Source organism: Sinocyclocheilus rhinocerous, unplaced genomic scaffold (assembly GCF_001515625.1).
Source record: "Sinocyclocheilus rhinocerous isolate Xijiao unplaced genomic scaffold, SAMN03320098_v1.1 scaffold2008, whole genome shotgun sequence".
Taxonomy (NCBI): Eukaryota; Metazoa; Chordata; class Actinopteri; order Cypriniformes; family Cyprinidae; genus Sinocyclocheilus; species Sinocyclocheilus rhinocerous.
The window spans coordinates 169,053-187,153 of record NW_015644775.1 but is presented as its reverse complement, the minus strand read 5'-3'; the positions used below and the strand labels follow the sequence as shown (position 1 = coordinate 187,153).

The 18,101-nt window shown below is 36.9% G+C and overlaps 1 long non-coding RNA gene across 1 annotated transcript in view; it reads right to left on the bottom strand.

Annotated features, from left to right (window-relative positions):
• Positions 1-659: 659 nt before the first annotated feature.
• LOC107758811 (uncharacterized) overlaps positions 660-18,101 on the bottom strand; it is a 31,593-nt gene continuing 14,151 nt past the window's right edge. The window contains exon 3 of the long non-coding RNA XR_001642060.1: positions 660-748. This is a non-coding gene — a long non-coding RNA (uncharacterized LOC107758811). The remainder of the gene's footprint in view (positions 749-18,101) is intronic.

Genomic DNA, 18,101 nt, shown 5'->3' with positions numbered 1-18,101 from the left:
TAATATATATATATATATATATATATATATATAACTTTTTTAATAAATAGGAATCTCAACTACAGATCAAGTGCCACAATATATAAAACACGGGATTTTGATCAAAAAAAGTTCAAAATTTGTAAATGTGGTTCATTTACTTAAGATTAAGCATTGTGGAGAGTAAAACAATTAACAAACCGCGAGGTGTCTTCTTTCAAAAGACACTAACATTTTTATTTGTGCATGTAATTTCTTGGGGTTTATTTCACTTGTTAAAGTTTTTAATGAAAGTGATTATAAAGTGTTACCGACACAAAAATCTTTCTTAGCCCTAATTTGGCTGAGAGTCTGGGTCTCTAAAAGTTAAAAACCTCTGTTTTAGAGGAATAAAAGACAGAAGGAAAAATCAAGGATGCAAACAACAGAAAACAAGGTTCCTTTTTTTGCTGCTCAAATACCAAATACAGAGAGGAAATGATGTCACGCCTCCCACACAAACCACACCAACTCACACTTTCATTTGTTTTGCAGTATATCATACAAGTGTTTTCTTCATCTTCTCACCATGCAGTTTCATAAACACACATTAGACCTTCAATGTCATAAATTAACCAACAGTTTGATAGGGGAAAGTGTGAAAGAAAGTGACTGTGTGTTTATCACAGGTTGCTAAGCTTACCTTGGCTTCAGTCCAGACTCAGCCTCAGGGCATTTCTGCAGCAGTGGGACCAGTGGAAATCTTTGGGCATTATTCACTTCTCTCAATCTGTGGAAGAGCAGAACCATCCAGTTAAGATCTCAAACAAGGCTCAACACAACCAATGCAATATAGCCTAGTATCACACATCAAAACGTTATTAATATTGATTAATTTAGTGTAATTAAATTTTTTTATTTTTTAAAGGATGATACAGTGGCCATGCTTGTTAATAAAAAAATAAAAAATAAATATCAGGCCATTTTGAGCAACTATGCTTCTTGGTCATTTAACATAAGTAATTTTACACTAATTTAAGAGCTCCACAACTTAGTCAATTTTATAAACGGATAACAATTACACAGAAAAATCAGGTTAAAAAAGCATCTCCAAGGTATGCATGTATATAGAAAATATAATTATTAATAATACAAAAGGAATAAATAAATAAATAAATAAATAAATAAATAAATAGTGAAGAGCAATGGAAGCCTTTTTGGAATGTTAATATTTCTTGACAATTTGTTGATTTTGTATTTTTCTTATTCTTGATTTACAGTATTAAAAATAATGAGAATGGAGGCTCTCACAATGCAAAATAAATTTTTTGGTCTTAAAAATAAGAAGTATTGAATGTTATCAAAATAACTTTTTTTTATTTTTTACTTTTGAGTTTAGGGTGAAATACGACCTGGCCATATTCTTGAGAAGTTTCTTGAGATTCGCCCACTTATATACGTTTTTAAAGAGTTTTGTGTAAATAACATTCACATTCTGAGGCCACTCCGTCAGCTGACCTGGAAGTAAAACATTAAGGTTTGTATGACATCGGATTCTATGACATCACTTCCCTGTGCGTCTTGTGAGAGCAGAGCCCTGTCAGCTGTGGGCACAGCACTTGAACTGTCCTCTATCAGAGAGTTATCAGCCAACCAAAGAGACGGAAGAGTAGTCCCAGACCTGTCAGGAAGAGTGTGGCTATTCTTAATAACGACACCTTGCCGGCACCGGCTCCAAGAGGACCAACCACGCTCGGGTGATACCGAGAAGACCCACAGAGGTCAACGATCGGGTGGCATTCATGGCTTATGTCCTTGGGACCCATATGGAGAACACTGCTTATAAATTGTCCAAAAAGAAATAAGAACAGGTAATGGACATCAATAGCAATTCTAATAGCAAGGGAATAGTTTGCCTCCAAAAAAAGATACTGTTCACAAGTGGTTGATAGTGGTTTGCCAAATGTGCACCTTTCAAATTAACATTCTTCTGATGAAGTTTTTTTTTTTTTAAATGAAAGAAGATAGATAGCTCTGCTATAGTTAGTAAAACACAATGAGACTGCCTGGAGTAGTCATGTTTTTCAGGCAATTAGCTTAAAGGCACAATATGTAATTGCGTGCAGCTCGCTTGCGGACGGACGCGATGTGTGGTGATTTGAAGCCATTTGCGTATTTTGAGAGAGTAGGGGGAGCGCACGCGCGCGGTGATTCACTCACGCTGTTTGTGAAATTACATCTCACACAAGGTTTTCAAATTACTTTATAAGTTATTTAATGAAGAAATATGCAGCATTATAATTATTTCACCTGCGCCAGACAGAGACTGAGATGGTGCCACTGCATGTCGTGCCAAACCTCTTCCATCTCTGCAAACTTGTTGAAAAAAAAAAGAGTTCGATATAAGTTTTAATCCACCATCTCCATCCTGGCCTTCTCAATAATGTCAAGGGGAAAGATCTAATTGATCCCACAATACTCTTTATACTCTTATACCATCCATTATAAAGTTCATGAAAGTTGAACGCCAAGTGGAGACATAAGGGACAGTTGAATCAGCACACATCAAGTGTGCTCAAGAGATGAAATGAAGAAAAAATTAGGAAAAATATAACATTAGATGCTCCAGAGAAGAGAAAGTTTTGCAAAAATATAAAGTACTTGATCGTTAAAAAAAAACAAATCTTGTAAAGAAGTCTCTTATGCTAACCAAATCTGCATTTATTTGATCAAAAAACACAGTAAGAACAGTAATACTGTGAAACATTATTAAAAGGTAGGTGTTTTCCATTTTAATATGCAATTTATAATGGCAAAGCTTAATTTCCAACAGCCATCACATAATTCATTATTTAGTGTCACATGATCCTTTAGAAATCATTCTAATATGCTGATTTGCTGCTTAGGCTACATTTCTTTTTTATTATCGACACTTTCAGAAACCCAAATGGTGCCGGAATCTCCAAAACGGCATAAAGCAATCATCACAAACTTTTTTGAAGACTATTAAAGGACCGAAAATGAGCTCAACATCATTAGAAAGGGGAAAAATTGGGAAAAAAAAAAAAAACAGGAAGAGAAGGGAAAAAACTGACAATCATCATCAGGTTGGTAAAGATTTAATAGTGTTACACACGTCTTCAGGGCCTCTGGTTCCACAAGGGAATCGTTTCAAGCTTATTAGATAGTAACATGAAGTACGCCTTTTTAATTATGTTCAGCAAGTAATTAGTGGAAAAAGGGTTTAAATCATCTCCCCGATCCCAGAATTAGCCTCTGAGAAGAAAAAAAATTACTTGCCGCAGTAAGTATCATTCAACAAAGTTGAAAGCGCATGCAGAAACAGCCAGAATTCTCCCATTGTGAGCAAATGCCTTTAAAGGGGTTGTTGACTTAAGCAGAATCTCTCCTGGGAGCTTGTGAACAAATACCTGAGAAGAGGGCCATCCGCAGCGCATGTGCTGCTGACCAGATATTGCTACATGTAGTTTCACAGCAGCAACCCTGCTACAACACCATGCGCACACTGACAACAACACAAAGGGAGAACAAAAGACCTAGCGCTGGGTTTCTGATGGGCACATTAAATAATAAGAATGCTCTGGGCAGGTGTTTCTATAAATAATCATAAAAATAATAAATTCACTATATAGTTACACAAGCGTGTAAATGCCTTTAGCGATCTAAATGGGAAACAGAGAAATCATGTGGCCTGTGTAAAAAGAAAAGTACATTAAAATTAATCTAGCATATCTAAATCACTATTAATCATTATTATATAGCGAGAGACACATCAGATGCATTCTGAAAGACTTCATTTATCTTTTCACTGGTCAGGGGGAAGTTAAAAAAAAGTCTTTTCTGAGGCCGGAGGAATTTCCCTCAATTTCTTGTGTCACGTGTTTGTTCTAGCCCACAGCAGATCTTAACCCGATTGGTCACTGTAGTTATGGGGTCCCTCAACCATGGTAAATCAGTCAACCGGCTGATTCAGCTGTCAGATAGACACCAAAAAGCCTTTTTGTTTTTGTGGAAATGTCTTTCAAATACCATAAAGTCACAAGCTTTTGTGGCCATAGAATTGTATAGCTCAACTGAAATCAAACAGTCTCAATTGCAGATAAATTTCAAATCAGGTTCCATAACAGCTGCTCCTTACTATTCAATAAGCACTCCACACCAAAGGGCTAGGAAGATCTGACAGCCTCTATCTCTCTCCATCTGCAATCTGGGTCAAAACAAGTTCATGCCAGTGTTACAGTTGTGTGTGTAACACCACAGACCATATTCCCCATCATCTCAACCACTGGCCACTGTGAGGCCTAATACTACAAATGCATAGAAATGATTGACTGAACACTTATTCTCCTTCATAATGTAGCTTCAGAAACATATTTCCCATTAGACCTAAGTAAAGAGACATGTTGAATACACATGAGAAACTGAGAGGACAGGACATAAATTAGGGTTGTGACGGTGAGGAAATTTTCCCAGGCAAGTAAAAATAATTATTTATACAATATTTAATAATAATCAATTGTTTAATGAAAAATAGAAATATTTTATCACAACTGCAAAAAGGCCTGTAAAAATGTTGGCAGGATAAGTAAAAATATTAAATATAATAACAACAACAACGTTTAATGAAAATAAATATTTTCTCACATTTACTCTCTCATGATTACTCTCTTTTTTTGTGGTGCGGTATCTTTTCCCTGGTCAGGGGGAAGTAAAAAAAAAAAAAAAAAAAAACTTTTCTGAGGCCGGAGGAATTTCCCTCAGTTTCTTGTGTCACATGTTTGTTCTAGCCCACAGCAGATCTTAACCCGATTGGTCACTGCAGTTAAGGGGTCCCTCAACCGTGGTAAATCAGTCAAGCGGCTGATTCTGCTGTCAGATAGACACCAAAAAAGCCTTTTTGTTTTTGTGGAAATGTCTTTCAAATACCAAAAAGTCACAAGCTTTTTATGATCTCAACTGAGATCAAACAGTCACAGCAACTGCAGATAAACTTCTAATCAGGTTTCATAACCGCTGCTCTTTACTATTCAATAAACACTCCACACCAAAGGGCCAGGAAGATCTGACAGCCTGGACACACACACACACACACACGCACACACAGACAGCAGACCACACACACTGTGGATCTATTCCTAACGAACATGTTGTGATAGAGTGGGACGTCCTGCATTCCCTTCCCCTAGACCCTCTATCGCTCTCCATCTGCAGTCCGGGTCAAAAGTTCACGTAAGTGTTACGGTTGTATGTGTCACGAAGATGCTATTTACATAAAAGTCTTAAAGTCACGGTACCAAAAAACTGCCCATTTAATTCTAAGAGTCACAGAGATAGGGGACAAGTTTTGGCACAAAAAACCCAATAAAATTATGTGGACCCCAAAGAAGAAATAAAACAAAAAATAATGCTATTCACAAAATAATGCTGCTCAAAAAAGTCCAGAAGCTCAGATTTTATTCTAGAGAAGTTTCACGTATTCAGTCAAGTTCACTTAGCAGCTCTTTGGCTAGATGTGAGCGGGATTGTCTAAACCCTGTGTTTGAGGGTAAGTGATCCTGCTCTCTCCCCCATGATCCTCTCTGTTTCCTCCTGGCCTGAAGCAGGTGCAAGTCATCTCAGTGGGGATGTCACTAAAGGCTTATGTCAGGGGAAAGCAGCCAGCTAATCGTACCACTCAAGGGCTAAAGATTAGACTGGCCGCGCAGATTCTTTTACTCACTCAAAACTGACCACAATGGGCCAGGCGCAGAGGCCAGATACAAATTTAACCGTCCATGTCAACATTTTCACTGGCAATCCATCAACTTCTTGATTGTATTAGTCAGACAAAGATTTAAAGCCTCAACTAAGTAAATAACATCACCACACTGTTCAGGCCACTGGAGCTTTATACACACTTAACCAGACTTTCCCATTTTCTGAAGAAAATTTTATTTGCACAACACTTGCTGCCACATGCTAGAGTATAAGCAATAGTAAAAGCAATGCTTGCCTTAATTTAGAATCACTAAATATTGGCCACTAAACTATGTTTTCTTGTTCTGCAGACTTGTGTTAAGTCATATAGGAAATCAGTGTTATCTGCTGAGCCAAAGCCATGAATCTAGCAGTAAACGTGCTGCTAGGCACCACCAATCTGGGTGTTAATGTTTCGAGGTATTGCAGCGTGCATATTCATTACCGTGATATATCGCATTACCGAATACTGGCACAAGTCTAATTGCAGTATTAAGCTGTAAATTCCACAGCATGGTGATTTCACCAAGGTAATCATTTCTCCCTAAAACATGACTGAAACTTTTCCAACACCTCATTTCGATAATATATTTGTAATAGTGTGCATCCCCTTTTTCTGTATGTTGAATGAAGTAGCTTGTAACCACATTCACACGTGAATCCTTGATGAACCTTTGTAGGGCTGTCAAAATAGCTGAAAAACTAAATTAGATTTTTTTACTTAAATATTATCAAAATTCAAATTATATTCGAATTAAAAATGCATAATTTCAGTTAGGGTGAAGAAAAGCTTTTGGCTTCTCTCCTGAGGCCACAAGAGGGCGCATCGAGCAAAATATAGAGTACATTTTTCATTTAAAAACACGAGTTGCAGTAGGATGGGGAAAAAACCCACCATAAAGTCTCGAAGTATGTTTTTTTCAAAGTTGAACTTGCATTAACTTTACATGGCTTTCTAAACATGTGGCTCTTTTGTGCGAGTGCAGCGGTGATAGATGTCCCTCTAGAGCATCTAGTGGCTTCAACTGGATAGGTTAACAAAAACATTAAAATGCAATGACACTTACATCGTCATCGTATCTCGTGCGCCACTGATAAGGCCTTAACGCACACCTAAAATTCGAATGCAACGTTTTTGCATTTGAATGTGGCTTTTTATTTTAAATTCGACGAATATTCGAAATTCACATTTTTTTGACAGCCCTAAACCTTTGAGGAGTAAAGAGAGAGTAAGGTCTTACAAATGGGAAACAGTAAAACTACTTTGGGTCTAAAAGGTGTATCCAAAACTAAATCAAATAAAAAATTTGTACAAAAGCCACTTTCACTAAAGTAGCTGCAAAGAAACACTATAACATCTATCAATCAAATAATTCAGCTGTGACAAGTGTGAATTATTAGCAGACATCCCATGAGGCAGCATTCTCCACTTGCTTAGGTACAGTCACAAACCGTTGGCCTTGTCTCAGTGAATTTTGGAGGATTTTAACATGAGTTGAAAATTGCTACAAGCCCAGAAAACAGAAATTTTCTTCCAAATCTCTTTGCATCCTATGCAGTTTATTATTAGCATATTGAATGCACAATTTTTGCATAATTATAATATTTTGCCTAAAATTAAGCACTAAAATGTTTTAAATGTTGCAAAATAAGTTAGGTAGCAAAACTCTATTATGTAGACTATGAAATATCTATTTTTTACTGTTTGGTAAAGATTGCATTTAAAGGGGTAGTTCACCCAAAACTAACGTTCATCTTTGGAACACAAATTAAGATATTTCTTATGAAATCCGACAGCTTTCTGACCCTGCAGACAGCAACGGAACTGACAAGGCCCAGAAAGGTAGTAATGACATAATTAAAATAGTCCATGTGACATCAGTGGTTCAACCGTAATTTTATGAAGCTACGAGAATACTTTTTATTCTCATAACTTCATTCAACAATTTCTTCTCTTCCATGCCAGTCTTTGATGCACAGTGATGAGAGCACCATGACACATTATTATTCTTGTAGCTTCATAAAATTAAGGTTGAAACATGGACTATTTTAACGATTTGCTTACTACCTTTCTGGGCCTTAAACGTGGTAGTTTTGTTGCGGTCTATGGAGGGTCAGAAAGCTTTTGGATTTCATCAAAAATATCTTAATTTTTATTCCAAAGAGGAACAAAGGTCTTAAGTGTTTGGAACGACATGAGGGTGAGTAATTAATGACAGAATTTTCATTTTTGGGTGAAATATCCCTTTAACAGTGTAAAATAATTGTTTCAAAGATGAACTTTAAATGAGTGTTATATAATAACAAAGGTAATCTAAATGTCAAATTGGCGAAATTAAATACCAGATGGTACCAATATATCGTTCATCCCTAATAAAATTCTTTCATGGTACAATATTCTCCTAATGAATCAGATGACAAATGCTACTTTTGAGACATGAAGCCCATCACTTTTATGAAAGTCCATCTGTGTGTATGACTTTTTCTAGAGGTATCCATCATGACACTCTTCCTGCTCTGCCTCTATGAAAACCTCACATATCAATGATCGGTTTCCGTTTAGTGAATGTGTTGTCAGCTCCAATTCCACATGCGATTATCATTCTCTCTTCTCTGCAGCTGGGAGCCCACGCTTACCCTTTTTTGGATATGTGCCATCTCCACAATGGCCAGACTTACTAAGGCGGCTTTGTGTTTTTCTAAATTGTGAGTACTGTAAATCGAACTGCTTTATTTAACATTTCACTGACTCAGAAGTGGGTGGCGAGACAAGGGAGATCTATAATACCTAAAGAAAGCTATCCGTTTACATTCCCGTTCATCACAGTGATGGCTGAACTATGTCATTAATGTCTTTTAAGTTCATGTCATGTAATAGTAAATAACCAACAAATTTCACAACAAATTGTGAAATTAAACATTTCTTTATTTCGTTCATTTAGGCTACATTTGAAAAGCCAACCACTCAGCATGCTATTCTAGAATAAATTATTAGCAAATAATATTTGTATAAATGTTTTTAAAAGAAGCATCTTAATGCATACCAAGGATGCATATATTTGATCAAAAATACAGTAAGCACAGTAATATTGTGAAATGCTATTATAATTTCAAATAACTTATCTATTTTAATATACTTTAATATGTAATTTATTCCTGTGATGGCAAAGCTGAATTTTCAGCAGCCATTACTCCAGTCTTCAGTGTCACATGGTCCTTCAGAAATCAATCTAATATGTTGATTTGAAACTAATTATCAATGTTGAAAACAGTTTTTGCTGCTTAATACGTTGGTGGAGACTGTGATACACTACCATTCAAAAGTTTGGGGTTTAGATAAAAAAAAAAGGATATTAAGACTTGTATTCAACAAGGGAGCATTGATTAGATCTAAAGTAACAGTAAAGACATAAATAATGATACAAAAGATTTACAGACCAACAATTGAGCACCAATAATATTAATAATAATAATAAAGCAGCAAATTATAATAATTTACAAAGGATCATGTGACAATGAAGACTAGAGTAATGGCTGTTGAAAATTAAGCTTTGCCATCACAGGAATAGATTACATTTTAAAATATCTTAACATAGTTATATCTTAAAATAGGCCTAGTTCATTTTTTAAAATACATATTAATAATATTTCTACAACTTTACTGTTTTTATTGTATTTTTAATAATAAAAAATACAGCCTCGACAAGCATAAAAGACTTTTCAAAAACTTTTTTTTAAATGTATAGACCAAGTAGGATCATGCTCACCAGCCAAAACTTGACCCCTTGGAAAAGACCAAGGGCCTGATGCTCTGATGTTGTCTTGGATTAAAGAGAAGGCTTTTCTGCCCAATTAAATAAACATTCTCAGCTGCAAGAAGGCAAACCCTGCAAATACAATCCTGCATTACCGGATTAGATACACTGTTGATTTTCCAGGAGGACACGTAATTGGACAAGACAGGGAAAAAGTAAAAGGCTGCAGTAGAAAACTGCCTCTGTGGACAAGGCAAACGCAGCAGACATCGCTCTGCCAGTCGACAACAAGGCTGTAAAACTGCATTACAGCTTCCGGTTGTCAAATACCATGATTATCCAAAATTAGTGCTTTGGCCACTCAAGCTTAAGTCTTTTAAAATAAACCATAATGTCATGATTGCAACTCCAGGTCATTTACTGTAAGATGACTTTAGAAACAAAAATAAACAGAGTAACTTGCTGGGCTGTAAAGACTAAGCATGCATTGTTGCAGATGACAGTTTGCTATGAAAGAACTTTTCTGCTTGAGAGTCAAAGAAAACATTAGCACCAGGTCCAGAGAAAAAAAAGCTAAATTATGATAGACCTACTATACAATTTACTCTGTGGAGTCAATAAAATTTATGCGTTACAGCATAATTTTATGAATGGCTGATTGATTCTAACCGAATCATAAAATTCCACTTCTTTTGCTGAACTGTTTTACGTCTCACAAACGTCACAAGACAAGTACACAAATCTTGCCTCGGAAAGTATAAAAGACTTGGAAATTGTGGATTGAAATGAACTTGTGCATTTTAAATAAAAATAGCAAACATTTTTTAAAATCCAATCAAATCCTGATGATAAAACAGAATCCTGCGGTTTTTTTTGGATATTCTATTTCGCATTGCAATATATGGAAGTAAAATATGGATATACAACATAGCGGTTCCATACTGGCAATCAGCAGATATTAAAGTTTTATATATATATATATACACTGAACAAAATTATAAACCCAACACTTTTCTTTTTGCCCCCATTTTTCATGAGCTGAACTCAAAGATCTAAGACTTTTTCTATGTACACAAAAGGCCTATTTCTCTCAAAGTGCAATAATCATGCTGTCTAATCAGCATCTTGATATGCCACACCTGTGAGGTGGATGAATTATCTCTGCAAAGGAGAAGTGCTCACTAACACAGAGCATTCAAAATTCTAAATAATTTGTAATATAGAATTATTCACGGTATTTAGAAGTGCCCACGATAACAATATTGTGCATATTCATTACCGTGATATATCATACATAATAGATATTTAATTGCACAATGTCTAATTTCCCCTGTTTTTACATTTAGATACCTTTTGCTTCATTTAATACTCACTTAACAGGTAATATTTAACCCTTTCAGTGGTGAGTTTAAAATATTCTAGCGGTCCCCCATGAGTGAGTTTAAGGCGACCGTTATTTTAGAACGTTTCCCCTTACTATTTCCATGGTGACACGTCATGCTTGTCACGTGACACACCGCGACCACAATAACACTGTATGACAGATGGATTGCTTTTATTTTGTTTTTCCTTTTTTATTTGAAATATTCACAAACTTGCTTGCCATGTCATGAACAATCTGATATTCCGATTCACAAATATGTGTAAATTAGTGTGTTTTGTCATTTAAAAACCTTTATGAATGATCTTGATCGTGATCTGTAATGTGAGATGGGTGCCGCCATGTTTGTTCGGATCGCTTTTTTGTTTTTCCTTTTTTATTTGAAATATTCACAAACTTGCTTGCCATGTCATGAACAATCTGATATTCCGATTCACAAATATGTGTAAATTAGTGTGTTTTGTCATTTAAAAACCTTTATGAATGATCTTGATCGTGATCTGTAATGTGAGGTGGGCGCCGCCATGTTTGTTCGCGCCGCAGTTCAGAGAGTCCTGTCAGTCGGATTTACAGCACGTGAATTCATGAATTTCTCCCGAAATAAAAGTAAGTAAGTGGCCAGTAAACTGGGTGAAGAATAGAGTGAACTTTATAGTTACTTACACCATGTGTATCTGATATGAATAAAACACAACGGCAAATTAAATTTGAATTGAATTTTTATTGTTGCTTCCATAGACATATGTGTGTATTTTACAAACTCTAAATATATTGTTTTACTAGTACTTATGTGTATTTAAATGTCTGAAACCTAAAATATGCATTATGTGGTTAAGAAAACTGCATAGTTGTGATAATATGACAAGCAGTGCACTTCTCTCTCTGGCTCAGCGCCAGCTAAAGCGCGAAGGCACAGTTTGAATTTGGCAGTTATGTGACGTCACTGAACGTTCTAAATCCCATATGTGGGACCGTACTCCCAGGGGCACGGAAATAAAAATCTCATATGTGGGACCGTACCACAAGGGTTAAAATGCTAATAATTTAATAACACTGTTAAATGTAATCTTTAGCAAGTAATATGAAGTAATTGAAAATGGATATTCACTATGAGATTTGCTAAAGATTACATTTAATAGTATTTTTAAATTATTAGTATTTTAAAGATTAATAAGTGATCGTTAGATGAAGGCAAATACATTATATTCTAATTAGGGATACAACGATACCATTTTTTCAGATGCGCTTGAAGCAACACGGAGTCACAGCGTGCAGCGCTCCGCATAGAGAAGTTCAAAGCACAAAGGAAAGAGATATTGATGCGTAGTTTATTAAATCTGTGCGATAGTTTATGGAGTCTTTTCTTTTAACAGTTTTAAATTCAGTTACTGTGTGCTCTTGAAGAGAGTTTCATTGCCTTGACTGTCGTTACCGAACACGACACGCAGTTTGAATGCTGAATGGAGGATGACAGACAGCCGCAGCGGAGAGAAGAGTTTACATGAACTTGAATTTAACAACTTAAATATTCATCTGTACCTCACATTGAACTATGGAATGGCTTCAGAACACTTGGACTTTGACTTTATGGTGCTTTATAATGTTTTTGTGCTTTTGTGGGGCTTAACAATAACACAATAGTATAAGCAGAATATCGGATTTGGATCTGTCTCATCTGACCAGCAGAAAATGCCAGTATCGGAGCCGATACCGATACTGAGTATCGGATCGATGCATCCCTAATTATAATGTTGTGATGCACTTAAAATGATAGATTTCTTGCTTTAATGATTCATTTAATTGATTTAAAAATAGTATAGAATTTACATATATATATACACACAGTGTATATATATATATATATATATATATATATATATGAATAACAACACTGTGAGAATAACTGTGGAATTTTCTGTCAGGACACTTTCCGTTAAGTTTATGAATATTTTCTTTAACCCTAAAACACGACATAATGCAATGCATAATTAAAAATACAATCTGTGAAAAATTAATATGGACTATTCCTTCATATTAACACATTTTATGAACTTTTCTAGAGTTTACATTAAATTAATTACCAGCTAATTAACCAGAACTTGTATTGTGCATCCCTGAAGTAAAATGTGTTGCGAACAGCAATTAACACCCTAAAATATGCTCAGCATGCATTAAATCTCCTCAATACTAATCGTTAACTGTTTAAGATGCAAAGATAATCGTTCCCTCCACCGCCTGCACGGTACGTGGGTGTGTATGTGTAATTGTCTCCTCAGGTGTAACATGAGAAGATTTGTTTTGATAACCCACAATTCCAGGTGCCAAAGCCACAGATATCTGTGACAGACGCAGACTGATTATAGAGGCTTTAAGGGCTGCTTTAGTGCAGGAGTAAATGAACTACATCTGTATACAGATGGCCCAAAGCTAAAAGCAGCCAGCATAATGTAAACATCAGGACCGTTACCTTTGTGAATTGTCTACAAAAATTTCCTCCGAGAGAGCCAACGCTCAATCGGATTAAGGACTTCTGTATTCTTTGCCCGTACGCGTACGGAAATAGCATCAAGGCACGAAGGTGTGCGCGTGTTTTGTAGCAGACAAATGACAGCCAATGCTATGTATTTTAACGACTGAGCTGGCTGGCAAATGAATCAAGCTGCTTAGCAACCTCCAGTGATAGCAGCTGCCAAGTCTTCTGTCTAACGCTCTTGCTTGAAGAGAGAATTATGGATAACTTTACTGCTTCTGATACGCTAATTTGAAGGAGCAATTGATTCAGTTAAGGCTGTTTACTAATAAGAGCACCAGGTATTGGTTTAAACATAAAACCGTTCTGTCGTTTACTGCCGCCGCCGATGAATTAGAGGGCTGATCAAGGAGAAGAAAATGGAAGAACACAACTCAATTGTCCAGAGTAGGATATCAACTGCTAACACTGCAATGAACAGGCTTTTGCTTTTTTTGTCCCGAGTCGTTTTGCTGTCGATGACTTGTCTTTTGCAAGCCATGCATGGACACTGGCTTGCACTTTCCGGATGGTGCGGACAGCCATGTCAGGTCTTTAGCAAGCGATGCATTTTGTGTTTTTTGTAAAGATGAGTTCTTCTGCTAGTGCTGCATTTTTGTTTTGCAAGCGGAAGCTGTATCTTTGCCACCATGTTCATTCCTGCGTGCTGTAGGCAAGCATCCGCAGAAGTCTTTTCCCCCCTGAATTCGCACTGCATGAAAGAGCAATTAGATCTGTGTCCCAGTTTGCCGAGCTGGCCAATAGATAGTAGACCCAGTCGATTTTACAGCAGGAAAGGCTCTGCGGGAGAAAGAGGCCTATGCCATCTGGAGGATCTGCTGGAACCTTCTTCAACATAGAAAAACGCAACATGAGGGTGATTGTATACGAGAGAACTATGGTTATTTCATCATTGGCCATTCAGAGCTGGAACCGAAAGAACGGCAAGCGTTTATTGAGGTATCTGTCAGCGGTTGATGACCACATTAGAGTCGTCATTCATCGACAGGTCTTTGAAGAATCCAAATAATCCAAACTGTTCAAGCAGAGTCAGTTTCACACAGACGCAGAATAGATAAACAAAATCAGTCTTTATCTCCTTTTGATTTGGAGATGTTTAGATGAAGCAGACAGAAGCATATCAGTGCTTAATATTGAATAATTATTATGAAGAACTGCAGAACAAGCAATGAGGATGAGCAATTAAATCTGGTTGCAAATTAATCCTACATTTGAAAGCTGGTTGTTAACAAAAAATAAGATGATTGTCATGACTAGAGGTGGGTGAAGTACCGGTTAAATGAAACTGTTAATGCAAGTTTGTAGTCTTAGTCTATATTGAATGTGATGAGACAAATAAAAGTTTGAGTTGCAGGGAAAAACAAACAAACATACAGCATATTCTGATTCACAAACAAATGACTCTTTTGAACCAGTTCTTTTAATCAGTTGTTCAAAAAAAAAGACTAAAATGTTACTGGTTTGAATCAGTCTGACAAATCCTTTGCTGAATGAACTCACTGAATCTGCCACAGCAGTAACTGTGCAATGGAAAGCCTTTAGATAGAAAGAAACACTGGCGGAAGATTATTATTAAAAGTAGCCTACGATTTTATCTTATGTATACAGTTGTTTCATTACAATGGCCGTTAAAATAAAATTGTGACGGCATCCATTACTCTGGAAATTTGGAAACTAATTTTTAAAAACTAATTTCTAAACATGTTTCCATAAAATATTAATATACACTACCATTCAAAGATTTGGGGTAAGTATTTTTTAAAGGGGTCATATGACGTCTTTGGAGTGTTACAAGCTGTTATGTGCGATTAAAAGACCCGTAAAGTCGCAAAGACTAAAGTCTCAAACCCAAAGAGATATTCTTTCTAAAAGTTAAAGGGTTAGTTCACCCAAAAATGAAAATTCTGTCAGGACCACTATCGTCAAAGATGATTGACAATTAGCATACAGTTTGGATTGGCGGTATGGTTCCGTTCTGGGCAAGAACTCCCTGCGCATCCATGCAGCCTAGCATGGATGAGAGCAGGGAGAGCAGCGATAACCCCCCCAGGGTAAACAGAACAGAACCAACATAAATGTATTGCAGATATCGTTAAAGTTCAATAATGTTATGTACACATTTTAGAATTAGTCTGATTCAAAGGAGAATCAGAAGGCTGAATCCTGACTGACAGAGGAGGAGCTGGGGATGGAGGAGGGTAATTAGCTATTGAGCATACCATGATCAACGTCCAGAAACGTAGCAAGGAGATCGGTAAAATAATTCATGTGACATCAGGGGTTCAGCCGTAATATTACAAAGCTACGAAAATACATTTTGTGCGCAAAAGAAGAAGAAAAAAAAACTTTATTCAACAATTCGTCTCCTCTCCGTCACCCTAGCACCATTTTGGAGAGTATCCACTGAACGCAAACAGTGCATGTTGTTCTGTGTCAGCCGCACCACACGGATACGTTGTTTTCGTTCAAATCAAAGCACAAACAACGTAGAAAACATATCCGTGTGGTGCGACTGACACAGAACAACATACGCTGTTTACGTCCAGCTGATACTCTCCAAAATGGCGCTAGGGTGACGCGGAGGAGACGAATTGTTGAATAAAGTCGTTATTATTTTTTTTCCTTTTGCGCACAAAAAGTATTCTCGTAGCTTCGTAAAATTACGGTTGAACCCCTGATGTCACATGGATTATTTTACCGATCTCCTTGCTATGTTTCTGGACGTTGATCGTGGTAGTACCCTTGCTGTCTATGGGAGGGTCAGAGAGCTTTCAGATTCCATCAAAAATATCTTAATTTGTGTTCCGAAGAAGAACGAAGGTCTTACGGGTTTGGAACGACATGAGGGTGAGTAATTAATGACAGAATTTTCATTTTTGGGTGAACTATCCCTTTAAGACTCATCCATGCCTTCCTAAAACGCCTCATTCAAACACGCTCTCACAAACCTCCGTCACCAGAGCACACCGTGGTTTTCAGAACGATGAGTTTGTAAAAATCGACACGTTTCAGAAAGGCGGGGCAGAGAGGAGCAACAATAATGTACGGTATATGTATGTGAAAAATAATGTGTTTTTTGATCCTTAAACCACGTAAACACACAGCATTACACCAAATACACAAAATAATGTTCTTTTTAGCAACATCATATGAATACTTCAATACTTGTATTCATCAAGGATGCATTAAATTGATCAATTTATAAAGACATTTATAAAGTTCCAAAAGATTTTCAGTTAGAATAAAAGCTGTTCTTTTAAACTTTCCATCCAACAAATGTTTTTTTTTTCCTTTTCATCACATGGATAAATTACATTTTAAAATATATTCAAATAGAAAACAGTTTAAACTAATAATATTTCACAATATTACTGTTTTATTGTATTTTTGAACAAATAAATGCAGCCTTGGTCAGCACAAGAGACTTCTTTCAAAAACAACAACATCAAATTAAATGGTAGCATATATTGTGATTTAGTAGATTAACTTTTTGCTTGTATTGCCCACCTCTAGTCGTGACAATGAATACTGTATTATGCATGACGCAAAAAAGAAAGATAATTATTTAACAGTTTACAGAACTGACCATCATGAAAATCATTTAGGTTTTTTTTTGTTTATTTGTTTTGTTTTTTTTTAAACAAAACCAGATACGAATAAGAACCGGATCTCAATGTGGTCGAGTTCAGTCGAGGGTCTCTGACAGTGAACAGGAAGCAATCTTGAAGCGCTTCAAATCTGCGCGGGGGTCTCTGTGGTCTCTTTACACAGTACAGTAATGTGTAGTTGGCCACTGCTTGACCCGACATTACAATGCGGACAGGAAAGCCTCGCATACATCTCTTTAATGAAGCGAAAGTGAAGCCGCACATCTCATGGCAGCGTTAACCTCAAGCTCAACTTGTGGCCACCCTGGGTTAATCTGCCCTGTGATCATTGTTTCCTTCCTTCAACTTGGCATTTCTTAAAGTAGGCCCCCCCCCACCCCCACCACTCTAACTGTGGCTTTCTGAACCAGTGCCAGGCCACACTCGATGCCAAGGATTATACTCTGGGTCTGCTGCCAGGCACACACTGGGCTCCAGCGTGCAGAGACCTCCAGACCACTGTGAAAAGAACACCATCCTCTCCACATAGCTGCAGTCCATATCCTCTGACGACACGGGGACCTTATGATCCGCTTCACTGAGGGTGCTGGTAAGAAGGCGCTGATCTTTCTACTAACTTTCATTTGTCAGGTTCATTAACTGGGTTAAGAGCGCCCAGCTGCGCGTAACCAGTCAGACCCAGTGATAACGTGAAAAACTCCGCTACATTCCATCACAGAGATCTCAGCGATACCATGCTGGGCGTCTACAAACGTGCTTCAAAGTGCGTGAACTACACTTGTAGGTAGACTTCAACATGACTGATTTTTGTTCTTGTGGTAGAAGACCCTTCCTTCCGACATAAACAGAATCGGAGTAGGTCACAATTCACTGGTGAACAACTGGAGCAACTGATCAACTTGAATTAAGTCTTCTTTCTTCAGAAATTTCTACAGAACTAACTTCCCTTCCCTAAATAACTTTCCCTTGTACCCCCTTTTCATAAAAAAAAAAATAGCCTAGAAAAAATTATAACAGTAGCTGTGTTTACATGTAGGGTTGGGTATCGTTTGGGTTTTTTTCGATACCGGTGCCAAATCGATACTTTTAAAACGGTTCCGGTGCCTAAACCG